The 25,467-nt window shown below is 45.3% G+C and overlaps 1 protein-coding gene across 1 annotated transcript in view; it reads right to left on the minus strand.

The window, feature by feature from the left end:
• The window catches only part of EPS8L1 (EPS8 like 1), a 107,751-nt gene extending 84,951 nt beyond the window's left edge, over window positions 1–22,800 (minus strand). Inside the window, exon 1 of the mRNA XM_044281699.1 lies at window positions 22,681–22,800. The gene's annotated coding sequence lies outside the window, so the exon portion shown is untranslated. The remainder of the gene's footprint in view (window positions 1–22,680) is intronic.
• Between the last annotated feature and the right edge of the window lie 2,667 nt (window positions 22,801–25,467).

Raw genomic sequence — 25,467 nt, forward strand, 5'->3', positions numbered from 1 at the left:
GCAGCAGCTGAGCTGTCTCTTACCATATGGGAAACACAGGAGCTGTCTGGGCTGTGCTGTAGGGTTAATGCAGCAGCTGAGCTGTCTCTTCCCATACGGGAAACACAGGAGCTGTCTGTGCTGCGCTGTGCTGTAGGGTTAATGCAGCAGCTGAGCTGTCTCTTCCCATACGGGAAACACAGGAGCTGTCTGGGCTGTGCTGTAGGGTTAATGCAGCAGCTGAGCTTTCTCTTCCCATATGGGAATCACAGTAGCTGTCTGGGCTGTGCTGTAGGGTTAATGCAGCAGCTGAGCTGTCTCTTCCCATACGGGAAACACAGGAGCAGTCTGGGCTGTGCTGTAGGGTTAATGCAGCAGCTGAGCTCTCTCTTCCCATACGTCACACACTCCCCTTTGGAAGATAAAGACAGTTTGCACTTCCTAGCTATCTACTCCTAGCACTCTGCTTACTATACCCCACTGTCTGGCAATTAACCCAGTCCAAACATTGGGGCCCGGTTGCAGAAAACGTTGGCGCTAATGTTGGTGCACTTATGATTGTCCAGCCCGGAAACCAGCTGGGGACTGAGGCATTCAGAAGCTTGGATGGTAGTGGAGTTGGGGGCAAGATCCTCCTGGGATGCAGGCTTGGCTGTAGTGGTAATGCAGCAGCTGAGCTTTCCCTTCTCACACAGTTAACACAGGAGCTGTCTGGGCTGTGCTGTAGGGTTAATGCAGCAGCTGAGCTGTCTCTTCCCATATGGGAAACACAGGAGCTGTCTGTGCTGTGCTGTAGGGTTAATGCAGCAGCTGAGCTGTCTCTTCCCATACAGGAATCACAGTAGCTGTCTGGGCTGTGCTGTAGGGTTAATGCAGCAGCTGAGCTGTCTCTTCCCATACGGGAAACACAGGAGCTGTCTGTGCTGTGCTGTAGGGTTAATGCAGAAGCTGAGCTGTCTCTTCCCATACAGGAATCACAGTAGCTGTCTGGGCTGTACTGTAGGGTTAATGCAGCAGCTGAGCTGTCTCTTACCATATGGGAAACACAGGAGCTGTCTGGGCTGTGCTGTAGGGTTAATGCAGCAGCTGAGCTGTCTCTTCCCATACGGGAAACACAGGAGCTGTCTGTGCTGCGCTGTGCTGTAGGGTTAATGCAGCAGCTGAGCTGTCTCTTCCCATACGGGAAACACAGGAGCTGTCTGGGCTGTGCTGTAGGGTTAATGCAGCAGCTGAGCTTTCTCTTCCCATATGGGAATCACAGTAGCTGTCTGGGCTGTGCTGTAGGGTTAATGCAGCAGCTGAGCTGTCTCTTCCCATACGGGAAACACAGGAGCAGTCTGGGCTGTGCTGTAGGGTTAATGCAGCAGCTGAGCTCTCTCTTCCCATACGGGAAACACAGGAGCTGTCTGGGCTGTGCTGTAGGGTTAATACAGCAGCTGAGCTGTCTCTCCCCATACGGGAAACACAGGAGCTGTCTGGGCTGTGCTGTAGGGTTAATGCAGCAGCTGAGCTCTCTCTTCCCATACGGGAAACACAGGAGCTGTCTGTGCTGTGCTGTGCTGTAGGGTTAATGCAGCAGCTGAGCTGTCTCTTCCCATACGGGAAACACAGGAGCTGTCTGGGCTGTGCTGTAGGGTTAATGCAGCAGCTGAGCTTTCTCTTCCCATATGGGAATCACAGTAGCTGTCTGGGCTGTGCTGTAGGGTTAATGCAGCAGCTGAGCTGTCTCTTCCCATACGGGAAACACAGGAGCAGTCTGGGCTGTGCTGTAGGGTTAATGCAGCAGCTTAGCTCTCTCTTCCCATACGGGAAACACAGGAGCTGTCTGGGCTGTGCTGTAGGGTTAATACAGCAGCTGAGCTGTCTCTCCCCATACGGGAAACACAGGAGCTGTCTGGGTTGTGCTGTAGGGTTAATGCAGCAGCTGAGCTTTCTCTTTCCATACGGGAAACACAGGAGCTGTCTGGGCTGCGCTGTAGGGTTAATGCAGCAGCTGAGCTGTCTCTTCCCATACAGAAATCACAGTAGCTGTCTGGGCTGTGCTGTAGGGTTAATGCAGCAGCTGAGCTGTCTCTTCCCATATGGGAAACACAGGAGCTGTCTGTGCTGTGCTGTAGGGTTAATGCAGCAGCTGAGCTGTCTCTTCCCATACAGGAATCACAGTAGCTGTCTGGGCTGTGCTGTAGGGTTAATGCAGCAGCTGAGCTGTCTCTTACCATATGGGAAACACAGGAGCTGTCTGGGCTGTGCTGTAGGGTTAATGCAGCAGCTGAGCTCTCTCTTCCCATACGGGAAACACAGGAGCTGTTTGGGCTGTGCTGTAGGGTTAATGCAGCAGCTGAGCTTTCTCTTCCCATATGGGAATCACAGTAGCTGTCTGGGCTGTGCTGTAGGGTTAATGCAGCAGCTGAGCTGTCTCTTCCCATACGGGAAACACAGGAGCAGTCTGGGCTGTGCTGTAGGGTTAATGCAGCAGCTGAGCTCTCTCTACCCATAAGGGAAACACAGGAGCTGTCTGGGCTGTGCTGTAGGGTTAATACAGCAGCTGAGCTGTCTCTCCCCATACGGGAAACACAGGAGCTGTCTGGGCTGTGCTGTAGGGTTAATGCAGCAGCTGAGCTCTCTCTTCCCATAAGGGAAACACAGGAGCTGTCTGGGTTGTGCTGTAGGGTTAATGCAGCAGCTGAGCTTTCTCTCCCCATATGGGAAACACAGGAGCTGTCTGGGCTGTGCTGTAGGGTTAATGCAGCAGCTGAGCTCTCTCTTCCCATACGGGAAACACAGGAGCTGTCTGTGCTGTGCTGTGCTGTAGGGTTAATGCAGCAGCTGAGCTGTCTCTTCCCATACGGGAAACACAGGAGCTGTCTGGGCTGTGCTGTAGAGTTAATGCAGCAGCTGAGCTTTCTCTTCCCATATGGGAATCACAGTAGCTGTCTGGGCTGTGCTGTAGGGTTAATGCAGCAGCTGAGCTGTCTCTTCCCATACGGGAAACACAGGAGCAGTCTGGGCTGTGCTGTAGGGTTAATGCAGCAGCTGAGCTTTCTCTTCCCATATGGGAATCACAGTAGCTGTCTGGGCTGTGCTGTAGGGTTAATGCAGCAGCTGAGCTGTCTCTTCCCATACGGGAAACACAGGAGCTGTCTGGGCTGTGCTGTAGGGTTAATGCAGCAGCTGAGCTTTCTCTTCCCATATGGGAATCACAGTAGCTGTCTGGGCTGTGCTGTAGGGTTAATGCAGCAGCTGAGCTGTCTCTTCCCATACGGGAAACACAGGAGCAGTCTGGGCTGTGCTGTAGGGTTAATGCAGCAGCTTAGCTCTCTCTTCCCATACGGGAAACACAGGAGCTGTCTGGGCTGTGCTGTAGGGTTAATACAGCAGCTGAGCTGTCTCTCCCCATACGGGAAACACAGGAGCCGTCTGGGTTGTGCTGTAGGGTTAATGCAGCAGCTGAGCTTTCTCTTTCCATACGGGAAACACAGGAGCTGTCTGGGTTGCGCTGTAGGGTTAATGCAGCAGCTGAGCTGTCTCTTCCCATACAGAAATCACAGTAGCTGTCTGGGCTGTGCTGTAGGGTTAATGCAGCAGCTGAGCTGTCTCTTCCCATATGGGAAACACAGGAGCTGTCTGTGCTGTGCTGTAGGGTTAATGCAGCAGCTGAGCTGTCTCTTCCCATTCAGGAATCACAGTAGCTGTCTGGGCTGTGCTGTAGGGTTAATGCAGCAGCTGAGCTGTCTCTTACCATAAGGGAAACACAGGAGCTGTCTGGGCTGTGCTGTAGGGTTAATGCAGCAGCTGAGCTCTCTCTTCCCATACGGGAAACACAGGAGCTGTTTGGGCTGTGCTGTAGGGTTAATGCAGCAGCTGAGCTTTCTCTTCCCATATGGGAATCACAGTAGCTGTCTGGGCTGTGCTGTAGGGTTAATGCAGCAGCTGAGCTGTCTCTTCCCATACGGGAAACACAGGAGCAGTCTGGGCTGTGCTGTAGGGTTAATGCAGCAGCTGAGCTCTCTCTTCCCATACAGGAAACACAGGAGCTGTCTGGGCTGTGCTGTAGGGTTAATACAGCAGCTGAGCTGTCTCTCCCCATACGGGAAACACAGGAGCCGTCTGGGTTGTGCTGTAGGGTTAATGCAGCAGCTGAGCTTTCTCTTTCCATACGGGAAACACAGGAGCTGTCTGGGCTGCGCTGTAGGGTTAATGCAGCAGCTGAGCTGTCTCTTCCCATACAGAAATCACAGTAGCTGTCTGGGCTGTGCTGTAGGGTTAATGCAGCAGCTGAGCTGTCTCTTCCCATATGGGAAACACAGGAGCTGTCTGTGCTGTGCTGTAGGGTTAATGCAGCAGCTGAGCTGTCTCTTCCCATACAGGAATCACAGTAGCTGTCTGGGCTGTGCTGTAGGGTTAATGCAGCAGCTGAGCTGTCTCTTCCCATATGGGAAACACAGGAGCTGTCTGGGCTGTGCTGTAGGGTTAATGCAGCAGCTGAGCTCTCTCTTCCCATACGGGAAACACAGGAGCTGTTTGGGCTGTGCTGTAGGGTTAATGCAGCAGCTGAGCTTTCTCTTCCCATATGGGAATCACAGTAGCTGTCTGGGCTGTGCTGTAGGGTTAATGCAGCAGCTGAGCTGTCTCTTCCCATACGGGAAACACAGGAGCAGTCTGGGCTGTGCTGTAGGGTTAATGCAGCAGCTGAGCTCTCTCTTCCCATACAGGAAACACAGGAGCTGTCTGGGCTGTGCTGTAGGGTTAATACAGCAGCTGAGCTCTCTCTCCCCATACGGGAAACACAGGAGCTGTCTGGGCTGTGCTGTAGGGTTAATGCAGCAGCTGAGCTCTCTCTTCCCATAAGGGAAACACAGGAGCTGTCTGGGTTGTGCTGTAGGGTTAATGCAGCAGCTGAGCTTTCTCTTTCCATACAGGAAACACAGGAGCTGTCTGGGTTGTGCTGTAGGGTTAATGCAGCAGCTGAGCTTTCTCTCCCCATATGGGAAACACAGGAGCTGTCTGGGCTGTGCTGCAGGGTTAATGCAGCAGCTGAGCTCTCTCTTCCCATACGGGAAACACAGGAGCTGTCTGGGCTGTGCTGTAGGGTTAATGCAGCAGCGGAGCTCTCTCTTCCTATATGGGAAACACAGGAGCTGTCTGGACTGTGCTGTAGTGGTAATGCAGCAGCTGAGCTCTCTCTTCCCATATGGGAAACACAGGAGCTGCTAGGACTGTGCTGTAGGGTTAATGCAGCAGCTGAGCTCTCTCTTCCCATACGGGAAACACAGGAGCTGTCTGGGCTGTGCTGTAGGGTTAATGCAGCAGCTGAGCTTTCTCTTCCCATACGGGAAACACAGGAGCTGTCTGGGCTGTGCTGTAGGGTTAATGCAGCAGTGGAGCTCTCTCTTCCCATACGGGAAACACAGGAGCTGTCTGGGTTGTGCTGTAGGGTTAATGCAGCAGCTGAGCTTTCTCTCCCCATATGGGAAACACAGGAGCTGTCTGGGCTGTGCTGTAGGGTTAATGCAGCAGCTGAGCTCTCTCTTCCTATATGGGAAACACAGGAGCTGTCTGGACTGTGCTGTAGTGGTAATGCAGCAGCTGAGCTCTCTCTTCCCATATGGGAAACACAGGAGCTGCTAGGACTGTGCTGTAGGGTTAATGCAGCAGCTGAGCTCTCTCTTCCCATACGGGAAACACAGGAGCTGTCTGGGCTGTGCTGTAGGGTTAATGCAGCAGCTGAGCTTTCTCTTCCCATACGGGAAACACAGGAGCTGTCTGGGCTGTGCTGTAGGGTTAATGCAGCAGCGGAGCTCTCTCTTCCCATACGGGAAACACAGGAGCTGTCTGGGTTGTGCTGTAGGGTTAATGCAGCAGCTGAGCTCTCTCTTCCCATACGGGAAACACAGAAGCTGTCTGTGCTGTGCTGTGCTGTAGGGTTAATGCAGCAGCTGAGCTCTCTCTTCCCATACGGGAAACACAGGAGCTGTCTGGGCTATGCTGTAATATCTTTACAGAGGCTGGGCACACTTCTGTCTGTGGAGATCATGCTGCTGTATCTAAGGCTTCTTTCACACTGGTGTTAGGATTGTCCTACAGGCTGTTCCGCCAGAGGAACAGCCTGATGGATTCGTACTGACGTTTGCACACGTGTGCTGCTGAAAGTCAGCTCCCGCCCTATTCACTATAATGGGGACGGATGGAGATGGGGCAGTGTGCTGCGTTTTTTGTCAGCCCACCTCTCGGCATGTTTGCCGTGCTGCAGCCGCATCTCCAGCCCATCCCCATGGTGCTGTTCCCCTGCTGGACAATCCTAACACCAGTGCGAAAGAAGCCTAAGATGGCTGCTGTTTCTCTTCCTTCATTAGCCTTTCTCCCTGGTCCCCCTGCTATTGGCCGCAGAGAGGAGCAAGTGCTCATGGGATTTGTAGTCCACTTCACCTCAGGAGAATCTGCTTTTAACTGACGGCCACAGCATCCACTAGACCCACTTCTTTCTCTGCAGGGGTTACATCAGTAAAGAAACAAACACAAATGAGCTATTTTATGTGGAGATTATCTTTTAGTATTAAATAATATGAGAGTTTGCAAGTTCTTTGCATAATCCTCATGAACAGCGTCATAGAATCAAATTATTTCTTTGAAACTAATCAAACCATGGAGGGCCTATGCTAAATACCTGCAGCTCCTCTTGAGACAAAGAAACTGTTTTAGAAATATTTACAGTTTTTTTCCAGCATGTTTTTATAGTTTTGTCGCATACAGTCATGCTCTTATGTTACATCCGCTGAATACTCAGAAACTTACTTCCTCACCGGATTATAATTCACCCTACAGTGCAGCTTACAACAAATGAGGCAATGAGGTAATGAGGTACTATGATAGGCACGTTATACCACAATGTAAATAGATAATGCCAACAATGTATGTTCATGAGAGCAGGGCACTAGCACATTCCTCCACCACTTTTAGTATACTATATGTCTATGTTATCTCTGTTCCTCTCGTACGCCTCCTGGAAATGTATATATTGGGTCCTGTCTGTCAGCATTCCTCTTAACTAAAATCCCATATCACAAATGCGGACCCATTGACTTGAAGCGCTCCTGTGGGCTTTTTGGGCAGTGCGTCTGCACTGCAAAAGATAAGACATGTCCTATATTTTGCCATATATTGCGGATCGCAGACCCATTCAAGTCAACGGGTCCGCACCGCAATACCGGATTCACATAGCCGGTGCCCATGCATTGCAGACTGCAAATTGTGGTCCGCAGCACAGGCATGAACGGGTGCACTCTGTACTGCGGATGCGGACCCATTCACTTAAAAGAGTCCGCAATCTGCAAGATACGGCGAGAGATAGGACATGCCTTATATTTTGCGGAGCAGAGGCTTTGAATTGAAAACCCGCAGAAACACTCGGAAGCGCTTCTGTGGGCTTTCTGGTCCGTGCGTCCTCACCGCAAAAGATGTCTTTTGCCATATTTTGCAGATTGTGGACCCATTCAAGTCAAAGGGTCCGTACTCCAATACACCTTTCAAACGGCTATTTGTGGTCTGCAACACAGGCGTGGCGACCATACGGTCAGGTGAATGAGCCCTTAGGCAAACATTGTAGGAGATGTTTTACCACATAATATCATCAATTAACCTTTTACATATTACACAGTTTCAATCTGCATCATATAAAATACTTACTCATCAGACTCTTGTCAAAAGTAAACATTATAAGACCTTTTACACATATGAGGTCATCTAAGAGAAGATGCAGTCTACACAGCCCATATAGGGATGGTCAGCTATTTTAGGACAATCCCAATACTGACCCATGTCTGTAGATGCAGAACTGGAAGATCTAAAGCCTCCCAACTACAAGAAACATGGATAGTAATATCATATCTGCTTCCCCAAAATGTAGTTAGACCTATAGTTCAGGTAATTTCTTAGTACCCATGTCAATGGACAATCATTCGGCTAACAACTGTCTCCATGTACTGTACATATACACTCACTTTGACCAAAAGTGTGTTTTCAATAGGGAGAGAGGAGAAAGCCACAAGTTTTGTCATTTTGTGACCATTTCCAATGCCCATGTGGCTCCAGAAGAAAACAAACTGGGGGGACGGGGGGGGCATGGACACAACAGAAGATTGGAGTGGCAGGGAACAGTTAAGTATGAATCGTCTGTTTACTGAGGCAGGCTGGGGGCGCTTGCTGAAAAATCTGTATTCCTGGAAAGTGCCTTTAAGTCAGCCATACCCATTAGAAAGCAGTCAGTTGAAAACTCTTTTGAGCCACAGCTCGCCCTCCCAACTCTAGCAAGCATGCTTGTTTATTTCAACAGGGAAAAGCAGATTATCTCTGGATGTTGACATCCAAAGGTGTGAGTTTTTGGAGAGATGGCCTTTAGGTCCCCCAAAAGCTAGAGCCTAGGTGTGACTACTGCCAGTCACCTCTGTCAGCAGACTGTCTTGCAGAGGAACAAAATATTAACCATAGGTGTAATCTGAAGTTCATGGGCCCCTATATAAAATTTGTCATAGGCAGGGGGGTCTTTGGTTCTCCTCAGACGCCAAGTCCTAGGTGCAATTGTTGCTTATGCTCACTTGTAGCTACACCCGTTTTGAAACCCAACATGCTAGATCCTTCTTTCACGATGGTTGACATCATTGGACTGCTTCATACACATTATATAACCTGCAGATCCTGACAAAAATAGCAGGTTCAACCAAGCATTGGGCAAACGTTACTGCTAGGGTTAATCACTGCTTTGGGTAGTTTTTAATGCCCCATAGTCCTTATTGATGATACATCACGTGTGTGCAACAAAAGGATAGTCTACAGTGTAAGGGGACATGCACTTGTTCTGTATAGGCACTACCCTGCCGGGACCAAGTTGCCTCAAGTCAATAATACGTATTGTTCTTCCAAACTGCTAAAAAATGGATAATAATAAGAAAGTGTTACGTGGATAATCGAGCTGTAAGTGCTTGGAGAACCGTCCATATTTTTAACTTTCTATGCAAAATAATGACATGGGTGGGATGAATATTTCTGGTCTGTCAGTACTAAACTCCCATAGAAGATAAACAGGCCCAAGGATGGTCATCCACCTTAGATAGATGTTTTTCAATGGGTGGAAGAATAAACCACTGCTGGACTCCTCTGGCAGTGGTTTATCTCCTGCAAGAACATAGGATTCAACAAGTTGAAATCCAACTTACCTGATCTTTTTTTTTGCCATAAAACCTGCTATCAAGTTAGTACACCACCAAAAGTGGGTTCAGCCAACTTAACTAATGTCAATCGGCACTTTAAGACATCGATTGTCAGCGTTTTTCTTTGACCTCTGAGAGCATAATGTAAGATTAGTTAAACAAAGATGACCATAACTCTACAGTGGAATTTACAGAGCAGTCTTCATGCACGTCGCTCTACAAAAACATTTCTTTATGGACTGTAAAATGGGTGATAAACTCTTGACGTGTCTGGCTACAGCTTACTCCAGTTTGCCCATTTAGAACACATGGATGTATATGAGGGAGGTAGGCCAGAAATATATAGCTGACATGGCTAGTTTCGAAGGACACTAAGTCAAAAGTTTGAACCTTATCAAAATGTAGTTCATACTAAACAGAGAGCTGCTACCATTCACAGAATTGTAACTAGAAGCTCCTTGGCCAATTCCAATCTGTAAAAGGATCCCACCGACCATGTATCATTTATATTACTAGTGGCATTTTATATGGCAGAGGGTTCAAAGAATCCATGGGTGAGCCACCTCTACACTCCCTATTACCATACATATGCACATTGGTATTTAAGTAGTTTTGGAAGGTTCTAAGACCTGGAGGTATGTGAGATTAAGTAATAGGGATGGGTTTATTTCCTGGAATCTGATTGATAACAGTCTTTTCCATGCCCTCAAACTTTATCCATTTATCACAGTTGAACAAATACTGCGTATTGATACATAATAAAATAACTGCAATTCTAACCCACATTACAAGTATGCTACTACTATTACTTATATCACTCTGCTCTTTGAAATTGCCCAGGAGGGGCAGTTAGAATTTGTGCAAACAGACACACCTTGTACATTTATAGACAGAACCTGGCAGCCCTTCAAATACCAACAGAACAGGATTGCAGGTGTGAAAAGATGCATTTGAGGTATATGAAAACATCTCAAAGGGGTTAGCCAGTTGGCATAAAAACAAAGAAGCCACTCTCACCTCCACCAATCCTCTGCTGCCTCCGTTCTGATCATCTCTGCTTCTTCGTACCCCTAAAGAGCAGCCGTTCCCTCTATGTCACGAGGGATGAGGAAGCAGATACTGGAACGGAAGCAGATAGGGATCAGTGTAGGTGAATATGACACCTTTTTTTTTCATGCCACTCTGAGCCTTTAACCCCTTAAACTTTTTTTAAAAGGGTTTTCCAAGATTGTAATACCTATCCTCCAGAAAACCCCTTTAAGGACTGCAGTATGAAGCTAAACTTTGACATGGCAACGTCAATGTTTTATCTTTCTCAGGACCACTTTAAAGATTTAGTTGAAATTGGGCAGTAGCTGTTTAGATTGCAGGACCTCGGTGAATATGTTCTTTGTATGGAGTTCTACTGATTAGATTTCTGTGATCAGCTTGCCAGGGTACCTTTGGGCAAGTGCTCCTATGAAACCCAGGGACTGCAGAAGCTCTCTTGTTGCGCAAGGGCAGTGGGTACAAAATGCGCCCCACTACCCTAGGTCTCTGAAGCTGCACAATAGCTGTTCCATAGACTGTCAATCATTACAATCCCTTAAAGGGGTTTTCCGTTAATATTGTTTTTTTAAGCAAGTGTCCAAAGCCTACACCTTGAAATAGAAGATTCATACTTACCTTCTCCATGCCACTCCAGTCCTTCACAATTCCTCCATTATCTCCATCTACATATGGCAGTGCATGGGCATGGGCAGTGCATGGGCATGGTCACATTCACCACTCCAGCCAATGACTGGCTTCATTGGTGATGTGCTGCTTGTGGCCACATCACCGCTGAGGCCGGTTATTGGCTGAATCGGTGCATGTCACCATGCCCAAGCAGTGTCACTGCGGGACTGTGAGTTGCTGACAGCGAAGGCAGTGTGGACACAGGAGCGGCATGGAGCAGCTAAGTAGAAATCTTCTATTTCAGTTTGCAGGCTGCAGACACTTGCATAAAAAATAATATTACTGATGATCCCCTTTAAGTCCATAACTTGTGGTCTCCAATGCACCCTAGGTGACCACCTACTACACCTCCCCTTTATGCTACCCCTGAGTAACCCTAAGTAAACAAACGCATTGCACAGTATCCATCAAGCATCTATTTTTATGGATAACAGCATTTAATAAGATTAGTGCACGTCGCGACGCTTTGCATTGCGGTCCAGAGAGGTTGCTATGCCTACCAGACTACCCCCGCTGCTGGACTTGTCAGAGTGACGGGAAACCAAGCCAATCAGGTTTCTGACTCTCTGACCAATCCCTAGAGCTAGGCAGGGGATTTAAAACAGCTGTTTCCTATCATCTTTGCCTGTGATTGCGTTTAGTATTCTAGGCTCTATAGTGTGCAAATTTCCTCTGTCATTTCTGGTGATCTGATTTCTGGCGTGTTTTTGGATTTAACCTTGTGCCTGCTGTTCCTGCTTATACCGCCTCTCTTAGTAACTGACCTTAGGTTAACCATTCATTTTCTGCATTGATCATGCATGTATTTCCCTGGTTTTGACCCTGCTTGTACCTTTTTGGTCATTCTGAATGGTCTGCTACTTGTGTACCTGCACCAGTATTCGTTTATTAGATCTACAGAAGTATGCTGGGTCCCTAGCAGCCAAGTCCATCCTGCCTTGCAGCAGGCTCTGGTGAATATCTAGGGGCAGCCTTAGTTTCATACTATCCGGAGTGGTTTTGGAAGGCTGGTAGCAGTTTTGGGAGTCACTGGCTGTGGTCTGGATGGTGACTCTCATACTTCCTAACAAGATCAATATTTGACCATATTCTTTTAGGGAGTTATCTGGGTTTTAAAAATGTATGGCATATCCTTAGGATATGACTTCGATATTAGATCAGTGTAGGTCCTACTCCTGGCACCTCTGCAACTCACTTGAATGGGCTATGTTGCAATACTAAGCACAGATGCAGACCAATGTAATCATGGAAGTGGCTGTAGAGCTCTTCCAAATGGAATAGCCCCTTTAAACATCTGACTGGTGAGGGTTTCAAGATTCAGACCTCCAGTGATCCAATATTCATAGTCTATCCATCAATTTTTAAGTTCAGTTGGTCTAACATAGTAAGGAAGCAAAGTTCTAGAAAAGCATTAGGACATTTTTCTTTGTTCCCTCAGAGCCAATCCTTCTTTTTATTGGAGACCACAAGCCACAAACATAAATACATGAAATCAAGCTGTTAACTATACATAACTTAATACCTACATAATCTTTGAATACGTGTTTCATGGATTTCACAAACAGCTTCTAACATATAGCTGAAAGTCAGAAATAATTTCTTCTTAACCTCGACAAGGAAGAGCCATGTGCCATAACCACAGGAATCTGACATAGTAAATTGATGTAGAAAGATAGCTAGGATCCATATCCACACCTTACTGGATACATATACTAGGGCACTGTGAGGCCAACATCACATGTATGAAGCTGGATGCTGGGTTTTCATGGATGAAAGGATAAAGAATGAAGAAGAATGATGAAGAAGATAGCTAGGATCCATATCCACACCTTACTGGATACATATACTAGGGCACTGTGAGGCCAACATCACATGCATGAAGCTGGATGCTGGGTTTTCATGGATGAAAGGATGATGAATGAATGAAGAAGGATGAAGAACGCTACTATTGAACCAAAATGGAAACTGAAAAATCATTGAAATCAGTGGGCAAATACATCACATACTGTAGTATAGTGGAATTTGAAAAAAAGACATTTCCTAAAATCTCTGTAAACTTACACTGGGAAAAAATCCTATTCATTGAGAATACACAAACTCTTTTATCCTATAATGCTATCCTCTTATGTGGTATAAGGGCTATTAAATACTCCTAGAGCAAAAAGTGCTACAGCAACCCTATATCTATGACCTGGAGTGCAACAGCAACACTATATCTATGGCCTGGTCTACGGACATAGGTCAGACAAAGCTATATCTACTGTACGCTATATTTTAACAGTAAATTTCACACCAGCCTTGCCAACCATAAGATTCACTTGTGGCCATGTCAGCACCAATCAGTAAAGTACTTAATTAAATTACCCTAAAAACTGCCAACTAATAATGTGAAGTCAGGATGAGCATGAATGGTAAAGGGCAAGTGTGTTGTGGCTTGAAAAATGGCAGAAGACTTTTCTAGTAGCAACAAGTTTACTAAATGCCAGCAGAGATCTTCTTGTGAGAGATATGAACATTGGACAATCCACAAATGCCTTGGTGGTGACTAATGGTTTTGGTGGTCTCTGGTGGGTTTTGGGCTACACACACACTTTAATTGCTTTCTCCTTTCTCAGATGCAGGATCACAGACAATTACTGGCAGTATCTCCATAAGATCTGCCATTGACATGGGTCCTCACCAAAGGAAGCTCATGATCGTCTACCTTTAGAAGCTACACGGGCACAGACACAGCATAACAATCTGTCCCACAACAGCAGTCTTTGCGCAGGAAAGGTCTCTTTAAATAATCTCTACCATAGGTTCCATGTGGGAGACACTACACACTCGTACTTGTGTGTCCCGACATTAGATTGGGTAAATCACAGTCTAGCTCCCCAGCAATCATGGCTCCTGGGTCGGGATATTCCCAGTACCATGTTGGATGGGCCATGACTAGTTCCAGAGAAATACTATGCTCATAAAGTGATCAAACATGGTCCCTCCACTCTTTACAATAATACTTTCAATAACACTGTCGCATCACATTCTAGTAAGGAGGGGTGCCATAATTATTGACCCTGCATAGCAAGAGGATCTCTCTTAATAAAAGTTAACCTGCTGCCTTGCGACCCATCAACACCACCAACCAACACCATGCCAGCATACCTCTGTGGTCATAAGGCATGCTTGATTTTCATTACACTGCTCGTATGAGCACATTTGGGGAAAATGGCAATAAATGCCAACCAATAGCATTATGTCAACATAGCTTTTTATGGCAAGCAATCTGAAAATTGTTAATATTTAAGAGGTTGTCCATTTTGGGCAATACCTTTTTGCTAAAATGGTCCCTCAAACACACGCTGATCAAAGTTTGTTACATTAAAGGGAATCTGTGGGGACACATTGGTTTAAGTATTCAGCTCTCCTGCACCACTACTACAGGAGAAATGAAATATTCCACTGTTTCCATTCAAATCAATGTACTGCCTGTTATCGTGGGGCTTCTACAGTAGAAGAAGAGATGCTCTCTGTGGCCATTATTTGCTCTGGTTAATAGATGCAGTTTGGGAATAAAGGATGAGCTTAGTTTAATTAGGAATTCCCTGATTTTACCCAATTCCTGCAAATACTTTTTTGCTAAATATATCAATGTGTCAGTTCTATTGTATTAATATATTAAGACTATTAATAAGGTGAATGGTTCTTGCAAGTAACAGAGCTCTTAGCGACTTTATGCCAAGAAACAGTGAACACCTCTTAACACTCATTAGGACAGGGATGCCAACCTGCGGTCCTTCAGCTGTTGCAAAACTACAACTCCCAGCATTCCTTGACAGCCTACACCTATCAGCTTACAGCAGAGCATGATGGGAGTTGTAGTTTTACAACAGCTGGAGGGCCGCAGGTTGAGCATCCCTGCATTAGGATAACTAAATGTAGTTCCAGCAGTTTCCATCAATCTGCATAAATCACCTTCAGTGCCAAAAATCCGCAATAATCGAGCGTTAGAATTGTAAAGTCCGCTCATGGCTGCAACGTATCTTTCCAAATACTGACAGTATAGGTAACAATCAGGAACAAAATCACCTGCATGTGCTGGGTTACAGGGAATTTTTCTATAATTCTCCTGTAATCTGCTATACGTCATGGCTGGTTTGAAGGGTAAAGCATTCTGAGGGCTATAGCTCAAGTCAAAACGCACGTCAAAGGTATAAATTGGCTATCACATAGGGGAAACTGTATCAACGGCTGTGCACCAGAAAAATAGCATCAAAAAGTCAAAGAATTTTAGACTTTTGATGAATTTATGTTATTTATGCCCAGTCTAAAGGTTATATACTCCTTTAGGCCTCATGCACACGAACATTGTTTTGGTCCGCATCCGAGCTGCATTTTTTCACTTCAATGGGGCAGCAAAATATGCGGACAGCACTCCATGTGCTGTCCGCATCCGTTGCTCCCTTCCGTGGCCCCTCAAAAAACATGTCCTACTCTTGTCTGATTTGCGGACAAGAATAGGCATTTCTATAATGGGTGGCCCGTTTGGGTCCGCAAACTGTGGAATGCAAGCGGCTGGCCTCCACAATGTAGCTGATAGAGGTTGTTCCAGTCCACATATTTTCAGATGCTGTCATATACATGCTGTACTCCGACCCTGTATTTGATATTATAGTATGGTTTCCACAATGTAGCTGATGTATACATGCTATACTCCCCCTCCTAATGTACCTTCCAAATTGTAACATAGTTAGCAATTGGTATGTGAACGTAGTTATGTGAAAACTAAGCTCCTTCAAGGGTAGGAACAACTTAGAAAATAAGTTACACATTGATTTCTGTTAAAAGGAACAGTCTGGGCATAGCTGATTGAAATAACACCAAAGGGAGAATCACGCTTTTCCCCCTCAGGCCCCGCATAGAGTATTTAAGTCATAGTTACATACAGAAATTATATAGACATTTATTTTTATTATTTTGAATACAATTTAGTTTAAAAACTGGTGTTGTTCAGGATTTGCAAATCATATATATATTATTTTCCCAGAAACAGTGCCACTACTGTCCAAAGGCTATGTCTGGTACTGCACCATTTACAAGAATGAGTGGTGTCATTGGAAAAAAAGGCTCTTTTTTTCTAATCCTGGTAATTAACCCCTTTAATAGACCATAATCGGCATGAACAGGCACCGAGACAACAATAGTAAAATGTAGAGAACGTTGCAAAGTCAGATATTTTTAAAGCTACATATGCCCTTTCTGCCAGTACAGATAATTTCCCCAGGTATGTACAAGTCAATATTAAATGTGCACATATCAATTCTGAACACTTAGGGCCCTATTACACTGCACGATTTCGGGCCAATTATTGGAAATATGAACGCTCATTCACAAGAAATGGCTTGTACTGTATAATCGAGCAGCCGATCAATGAGCAAATGCTCGGTCATCAGCTGATAGGCATCTTTCATCAGGATAAACGATGCCCGATTATCGCAGGACATCTCCCTGTGTAATCGGATCTGCTCCAGATAATGAATACAAGAGAATGAGGAAGAAACGACTGCAGTAGCAATCCATCCTCCCACACTGTGTAATCAGGCCGGAGCACACGAGCACTGATATCATCCATCGCCGCTTGCATTGCCCAAAGATTGGGCAGTGTAATACCACCCTTAGGACTCCCTACACATTTGTGGGAAAATGAAAGCTCTGTCTTGACATAGATCTATTGTCACATCTACCTACCGGAATACTCCAGATCCGGCATTGTGGATGCTGTCACCTTCCTGCTGGACCCCATTGACTATATTGGGGTCTGGCAGAGATCCGGCTGCTACCTGGCAAGTATAGCGAGAATCGGCCAGACAAAAACCACTGCACGCAGTGTTTTTTGTCTGGTCGATCCCCGACATTGTCTGCCTGACCTGCCAGCTGGAACACACGGCCACAGGTGTGAAAGTAGCCTGACGCTTACTAGTGGAAAATGTACAAGGTGTTCTTCTCCATTTAATAAAATGCAGCTTAAATGTGAAACATCAGAAAACGCAGAGGCATAACTTAAATGGGGCCCTCAGGTATTATCATATCCATATCATTTATATTACTGGACTGCTCTTATGGGAAAGAGGGGCCTTTGGGCTGCCTCACGTTCCAGGGACCAGGTGTGACTATAAGATCTGCGAAGGGTCACACTCCTGAACTTCTATATTAGGGCCCTCTTCTCATTCTTCTCTGTTATTTAAAAAAAATAAAGGATTTCCCTGACAGAAGCATAACTAATAATCATGGGCTCCAGTGCAAAACTTAGAATGGCTCCCATGTTCAAGAAACAGGGGGCAGAACGCAGAAAGTATGTACCCTAGAGGAAACCTGTTGTGGGATTCTAGGAGAAAGAGGGTCCAGCCTTGGTTAGTGCTAGTGTTTGCTACTCCATGACAAATATCTACACACAGGATTCCCCTCTGGAGTTGAACCAAGGGTCATAAAATGGTGAGGAGAAGGAAACAAACACAAGGCGCCTTGGTGGTGGGTGGTCAAACCATCATCTTGATGGGGACCCATTTTGATATTCTCTATATCCAAGGAGAAAGAAGGAGCAGTGCCAGCTCTCGTTCATTGCTGCAGTTGGACTAGTTATATTTGTTTCCAAATAATCTCACACAATTGAAAAAGTTCCTCATGAGCCAAAAATATTCTATTGCCATACAGTTGAAAAACGGGATTAGCAGTCCACAGTGACCATGAAAGAAAATCAGTTAAGGGTGAATAGCAGGGCATCCCGGGCCTAGACTATGTTTATCCCAAAGCCAAATCTGTAGCAATCCAGAGGAACCACACCTCCTCCAGTGTCACATCTCATCAGAAAGTCCCTAGTGGCAAGCAACTGGCTCTAAAGTCAACTCTAAATTGTTGTGTCTTCTGCTTGACCTTGTGTCAAAGTCTTTACAAGATCTAGTGGTACATCCTCTGGTAGGTCAGTGTGATAAATACACAAGAACATGGTTCTCATACTGATCTCCAGTGACCCTGTAAATTCTAGGTACATGAGCACCATCACTGCAAACACTAGATGTCACTTTTACCCAATAAATGCCCACCGACAAACCTAACCCACACATCAATAAAAAAATATATATTTATGGAAGGACATCATCTATGGAATCCAAACAGATAAACAGGTCTGTGACTTTAATGGGGTAGTTGTTGTGTCAGTAGTAGTCAACTAAACACACAGGCAAAATATCTTCTGAATACAGACATCATTATGTGTTGTATTCAAGGACTGCCAAACTACCTGAGCCCCTCAGGGCAGGGAAGGGATTAACATATTGAGCTTGACGATTAACCAAAGTCTAAAGACAGGTAAATACTACACAGGTAAAGCAAACAACAAAGTTATAGTATGGCCTCTTTCAGATGATCGTGTCCGGTGCGGAAAAAATGTGCCGTGTGGGAGCGTGATTCTCCGTTATGGACACTGCTTGTTTCTCAGGAGAGCATGGCATTATAATGATTTATAATACTGTGTGTCTCTGCATGATCTTGCTTAATAATGCCGTCAGTATAAGGGCGAATGCACACGGCCGTGTTCCGCGGCCGAGAGCACACCGTGGAAACCGTCCGCTCTCGGCCACGGAACACAGCCGCGTGCATTCGGCCTAATTCTGTAGATACAGGTCAGGCAGAGACACACAGCATTATAAATGTGTACAATCTCATTAAGCATATGCAAACATTTCTGCTTTCCCTCACATACGTTTAGGCTCTGTATATGTTATGTTCAAGCCTATCATCGGGTATATACAGTACATATACTTCCAGCAAAGGCCTGTCATGGCATCTGTCCCCCATATTGTTCCCTTTTGAAATGGAGGCCCCCTGTATTGGAAAGTGCAATTCCAATAAAGTTTAAAAAGACAGTATGCCGATGCATAATGGGAACATGGAGAAGGACTCTCTTTTGGTCTCTGTCTGGCGAATGGCTGTCTATGGAGCTGTTAATGAATCCACTCAGAGATTTTTCCATGATATATAATAGGCTACTTGCAGAACTTAGCCTAAGGTTGTCCAAATTAAAGGGACTCACCTCAGCTCAATGTGCCTAATAGTTTATAGCGCCTCTCAATCAGTGGTTAATATAGATCTTTTTTAATGTCTCTGTTTAGTCCATATCAAGGGTGAGGAAAATGATTAGGCCACTCTTAATGCGACAATTCACATTCAACAGCTGTTGTCTGAACGATTGTTTATCTGACAGCTATTTCTAACAGGGGCGGACTGGGAACTTAAAGTGGCCCTGGAACAAATACTAAAAGTGGCCCTGTTTTGTGGTGGGGTCCAAATTGATGGAAGGCAGGGCCAGCAATACCATATTGCCATGTACCCAACAGAGTCCATCACAAAATACTTAAGAGATAAAATTGTAATAGCGGCTCAACCAATTGACCAAAAATGGATTGGTGCACACCCCACGACACACCCAATGTCGTAAAGTCAAATAAAATGTTGAATAAAAAAAATGTGAGGGGCACTCGAATATTCACAACATTATTACCCAAACTTCATAAATGCTATACTATTTATGAATTTTGGGTAATAATGTTGTGAATTAGGTTTTATATCCACTAGACATTTAGATATTGTATTATTTTACACATTGGTGAGAGTCCATTTACAACCAGATATTCGAGTGCTCCTCGCATTTTATTTTATAACAAAATACTGCCAGCAGCACAAAATACATCTCCAAAAACTTTCACTGGCCGGCAATGAGGAGGGCCCAGGTGCCCCCCTTGGCATCTGCCCACCGGGAAGTTTCCCTGCAAGGTCTATGGGCAATCCGCCCCTGATCTCTCCTACTACCTCCCATACACATCCATGAACGTAAGGAGAGGGTAGAAAGCAACTGCCAGACACTTCTGGTGGTGTCTTATCTCTTCGGATCCAGTGAAAATATTCAATTTGCCCAATCTTTCTCTTCCCCGAGCTCTCGTACTCACTGGATTCGGACGACAAAACACTAATGTAAATGGGGCCCTTAAAAGCCAACGTCAGTCGTCACTGGCCTGAAATAAGAAATTTTACCAGCATCTTTATAAAACAACTTAAAAGGGTTGTCTCACTTCAGCAAATGGCATTTATCATGTAGAGAAAGGTAATACAAGGCACTTACTAATGTATTGTTATTACCCATATTGCCTCCTTTGCTGGCTGGATTAATTTTTCCATCACATTGTACACTGCTCGTTTCCATGGTTACAGACCACCTTGCAATCCATCAGTGGTGGTCGTTCTTGTACAATACAGGAAAAAGCATCAGCCTCTCTGGTGGCCGGAACCATGGGAGCGCACATAGGCCAGTGCTTTTTGCTATATTGTGCAAGCACGACCACCACTGATGGATTGCAGGGTGGTCTGTAACCATGGAAACGAGCAGTGTATAATGTGATGGAAAAATGAATCTAGCCAGCAAAGGAAGCAATATGGATAATAACAATGGCTCGTATTAAGTGGCTTGTAGTAACTTTCTCTACATGATAAATTGCACTTACTGACGTGAGACACCCCCTTTAAAAAGTTTTCCTGCCCCGTTTTATGTCTGCAATTTGCGCCAGGGTCAGTATACTCTCAGCAAGGGTCACAGGTCCCTGCTTATGTCCTATATATAACCTCACAAGACATGGTAACACCTACAATATACAGAAGCTTTATGAACGTCATAAAACTCGGAAGTGACTTCTGACATTCTTCTGCATAATACAAGAATAATGAAGCTGCAATCGGGAATTCCATTAACCATAGGAACTTGTAACGATGGCATCAATACCGTCCAAATATAGAAGCCGTGTGATTCAGCTGACGTTTGCTTTAGAATACATAGAGCTGCTCCCATGTGATGACATAAAGATGACATAGCTCTAGGTGCCTGAGGATCATGAGTCAGGACTGATCTTTCACTTAGGCAACATGCACACGACCATATGTGTTTTGCGGTCCGCAAATTGAGGATCCGCAAAAAAAACGGATGACAGGCCGACCTGTCATCTGACTCTCTGGTCCGTCTCCAGACATCAGTGAGATATCTGTACTGCCTGCCACTTGCAGGACACGATTCTTAAGTGTTTTGAGGAAAATGTCTCAAGTGATTGATAAACATGGAAAAGTTGACTACGTTTTTCAATACAGTGAGCAGAAAGGTATACAGCCTGAATGTATGCCGAAGACACATTTCTACACGCCTCGGTGCTCTGCTGGGTGTTCTGCCACCTAAAAAAGCCATACAACTGCTATAAAACGGCATGCACTTTTTTAATTTCTATGGTGTTTTCTTCACATGTGTGAAATCCATTTTTTTCAGGCATTTTCTTTTTTCCCTTATGGAAAAACTCCTGAAAAACATGTATTGTTTCATAATTTCCACAGACTTTCAGAAAACACAAGAAAAACTATTTTAAAAAATCTCCAAAAAATAGATATTGAGGTAGAAAGACAGATAGGCATCTTGATAGATATAAAACAGGCAGATACATGAGAGCAAGAGAAATAGCCAGCGAGAGAGAGAGATAGAGAGACAGAGAGATAGAGAGACAGAGAGACAGAGAGACAGAGAGATAGAGAGACAGAGAGATAGAGAGACAGAGAGATAGAGAGACAGAGAGACAGAGAGACAGAGAGATAGAGAGACAGAGAGACAGAGAGATAGAGAGATAGAGAGACAGAGAGACAGAGAGACAGAGAGATAGAGAGATAGATAGATAGATAGATAGATAGATAGATAGATAGATAGAAAGCAGACAGATACATGAGAGCAAGAGAAATAGCCAGCGAGAGAGAAAGATAGAAAGAAAGAAAGAAAGAAAGAAAGAAAGAAAGAAAGAAAGAAAGAAAGAAAGAAAGAAAGAAAGAAAATAGACACAAACAGGCAGACATAGATCAAGAGATAATAGAAGATAGATAGATAGATAGATAGATAGAAGACAATCAGGCAGACGGATAGATTGTAAAGGGCTGTGGAATATGTTGACGTTATATACATAAAGATTATTATTAGATAGATAATGAGATAAATAGATAGACAGATAGATATGGGATAGAAGATATACATACAAACACACAGATAGATATGGGATAAACAGATATCAGATAGAAGATATATAGACAGTCAGACAGACAGATAGATAGGAGATGGGAGATGGATATCATGACTGTATTATGTAGAAAATTATTTTTGCACAAATATCTAATTTTTGAGGTACTGTAACTAAATTCATGATGAGATAAGCACAGCAAAAAAGTAAGAGAAATAGGAAAATGCAGCAAGAGGAAGCAGATCAGGAAGCTCATCATCCGATCAATCACTTCAGATCTTATCAATGACAAGTCTTCCTCAGAGACAGAGGAGCTGTGGGTGCTCAGTGCTGGGCATGCCACCAGTGTAACCCTGCTGCAGGTACTGTGGGTGCTCAGTGCTGGGCATGCCACCAGTGTAACCCTGCTGCAGGTACTGTGGGTGCCCAGTGCTGGGCATGCCACCAGTATAACCCTGCTGCAGGTACTGTGGGTGCTCAGTGCTGGGCATGCCACCAGTGTAACCCTGCTGCAGGTACTGTGGGTGCTCAGTGCTGGGCATGCCACCAGTGTAACCCTGCTGCAGGTACTGTGGGTGCTCAGTGCTGGGCATGCCACCAGTATAACCCTGCTGCGGGTACTGTGGGTGCTCAGTGCTGGGCATGCCACCAGTATAACCCTGCTGCAGGTAATAAGAAGACTGGAACTAGAGCTGAAGGTGACTGCTTACTTTAGTCCAGGAGCAGTGAGGCAAATCCAAGCCAGTTAATCCACAATCCCAGAGCGATAAATACACATTCCTTCTAAAAAGGGCCCAAGGACGGTGTGCGCGCCTTCTCCAGGTCCCCAGCTACTTGTGTGACAGGTGCAGGTCCCTCTCTAGTATTCCTCACATGAGGCACACCCACATTCCAGAACACTTGGAAACTAGGTGTAGTTTGGCAACTATTCAAACACAGTACACATATCTGGTAGAAGGAGTCCGAGGTGGCCCTTTAAGAAGCTTGAGGGTGTGCTGGAGTCACTGACTGGAAGAGAAGGCTGTGACGTCCCAGCAATTACGTATTCATTGTACATACAGATGTAGCAGAGCTGAATTAGTATTTTATAGGTATTGTTCTATATGGGACACTTCTTCTCACAGTGATACTTCTGGTCCTTTTAAGGGGCCTATTCTCATGTAATTATCTGGTTTGCTCCCGATAATTGCCCAGTCATTGAGAATTGGGGAGAGCAGCAATTACATGCAGCAATCATCTCGGCTGTATGAGCAGGAGTGATCCTCACTGTCTTGTCTATACAGGTTCATTGTTTGTCGGCAATAGGTCCCTGTCTACACAGGGTGATGTGCTGAACACAAGCAATAATTTTGGCTGTGGGGTACAAAATCCGATCACCCAATAAATAGACTCATTCATCCAGTACCTTTACATGGGATAGGTATTGGGAACTAGCATTTCCATGAATGCTCATTCCTGATAATTGTCCTGATGATCAGCCTGGGTAAACGGACCATAACTGATTTATAGGGAGTCCTTCTGTTGAATTCCCTTGGATTCAGGTGTTACTGGGAAGAAGCCATAGTGCAAATTCATTACGGGGGTATTGGCTACTTGCCGGTCGACCCCTTTTCTCATCGTCCTATGCCCCTAAAGACACCCCCCGAACTACCGCCACCTCTTTTATTAATACATTTTCCCCAAACATCCCCATACCCCCTTTACCTTTTATAAAGACTCGGACACAAGGCTGGAATACTCCAGACCACACCTCTACGCCCCAGCCACCTTACCACCACCTCAGACCGTGGGAATCCCAACTGCTTACTGTCCAGCCAAACCGCTGCCCGGACAGCCCCCCAAAAGACATAAGAATGCCCCAAGATCCACACCAGAGCCGGTACCGCACCTGCAATGAGAAAACAAAAAAGACCAAAATACAACTGCCATTGACAACAATCCCCCTGGTGATACCCTTGCTTTCCCGGGACCTTTAAATTACAAGCGATTCAAACGAACATAAGACCTGAACCGAACCGACTCCCAACGTCCAATCTGTTTAATAATCTCATTGTCCTACCCCCAACGAGCCGCCTCCGTTGCTGCCCCGATCCAAAACGAATGGCCGGAGTACCCCGCCGTCCTAGCCCTGAGCGCTCTAAACATTTCGAAAAAAAAGCCGCAAACTGAAAATAGGACAAAAAGGATCCATCGGCATGCACTAATAATGGTCCAATCCCCTTTTCCGTATCCGCTCCAAACTCGCTCAAACATTGCACCGGACACATTCCACAACCTGGAACACCGAACAATACCACTCTCCTCCCCCTTCCTACCACATCCGTCTTAGACCACCGAATAACGAATTCCATCCTGTCACTAAACAAATTAACATCCTCCCAACCCACCCGACTAACTGTCGGACAAACCAACTCCCCTAAACGTAAAGCCCCCAAAAAAGCAAGAGAAAACACCAATCTGAACAACCTTTCTTCCCAAACCGAACTGCAAACCCCCCTTAACTGTTCACCTAACCCCAACAGCAGTTCAAACGACACTGGCCTCCTGCTGTCCACCCTGGCCCCCAACCGACGCCAACCCTTTAAAGCCCTCGCTACTAAAAAGGACTTAGTAAAGTCCGTCATTTTTTTCAATTTAAAACTAAACACCAACCCAGCTATGCAGCCATTCATTTTTGCCACTGACCACCCTTTTTCCCTACAATGCCCAACAAACAGCAACAGCGGAACTTTAAGATCCCCGTTTCCAACACCCAGCCTACTACACCATTCTTCCCAGTACTCCCATGCCTTAACATGTCACCCACGTACCGGGCGCCAATGATGCCTGAACGAGCCCAGCTACGGTCCCTCCAAAAGCCCAAAAGCTCGAATGTACTCCGTATGGATTCCGTTTCCGTATTTCCGTTTTTCTGTTCTGTTCAAAGATAGAACATGTCCTATTATTGCCCGCAAATCGCATTCCATGGCTCCATTCAAGTCAATGGGTCCGTAAAAAAAACAGAACACATACGGAATTTAGGGCTCATGCACATGACCGTGCCATTTTTTGTGGTCCGCAAATTGCAGATCCGCAAAAAACGGATGCCGCCCATGTGCCTTCCGCAATTTGTGGAACGGAAAAGGAGGCCCATTATAGAGATGCCTATTCTTGTTTGCAAAACGGACAAGAATAGGACATGTCTCATAATTTTTGCGGGGTCACGAAACGGAGCAATGGATGCAGACAGCACACAGAGTGTATTTTGTAGAATATTCATCATATATTTGCGAATTCAAGAGTATATTTTTGATTGCGAAAATGTATTATTTGCGTAATGCGCGCAAAATACCGGCATGTGTCACTTATGCTACATTTTTCAAGCTGGTATAAGTTTCCTGAGATTGGAGAAAATGGTTGGCACGGCAGAACATTACAATAGCTTTATATGCAGATAAAGTGCTCCGATATATTTGCGCTTGCGAATTTTCAGCAATAGTAAAGGGTAGGCAACTTTT

This window comes from Bufo gargarizans, chromosome 2 (assembly GCF_014858855.1).
Source record: "Bufo gargarizans isolate SCDJY-AF-19 chromosome 2, ASM1485885v1, whole genome shotgun sequence".
Lineage (NCBI taxonomy): Eukaryota > Metazoa > Chordata > Amphibia > Anura > Bufonidae > Bufo > Bufo gargarizans.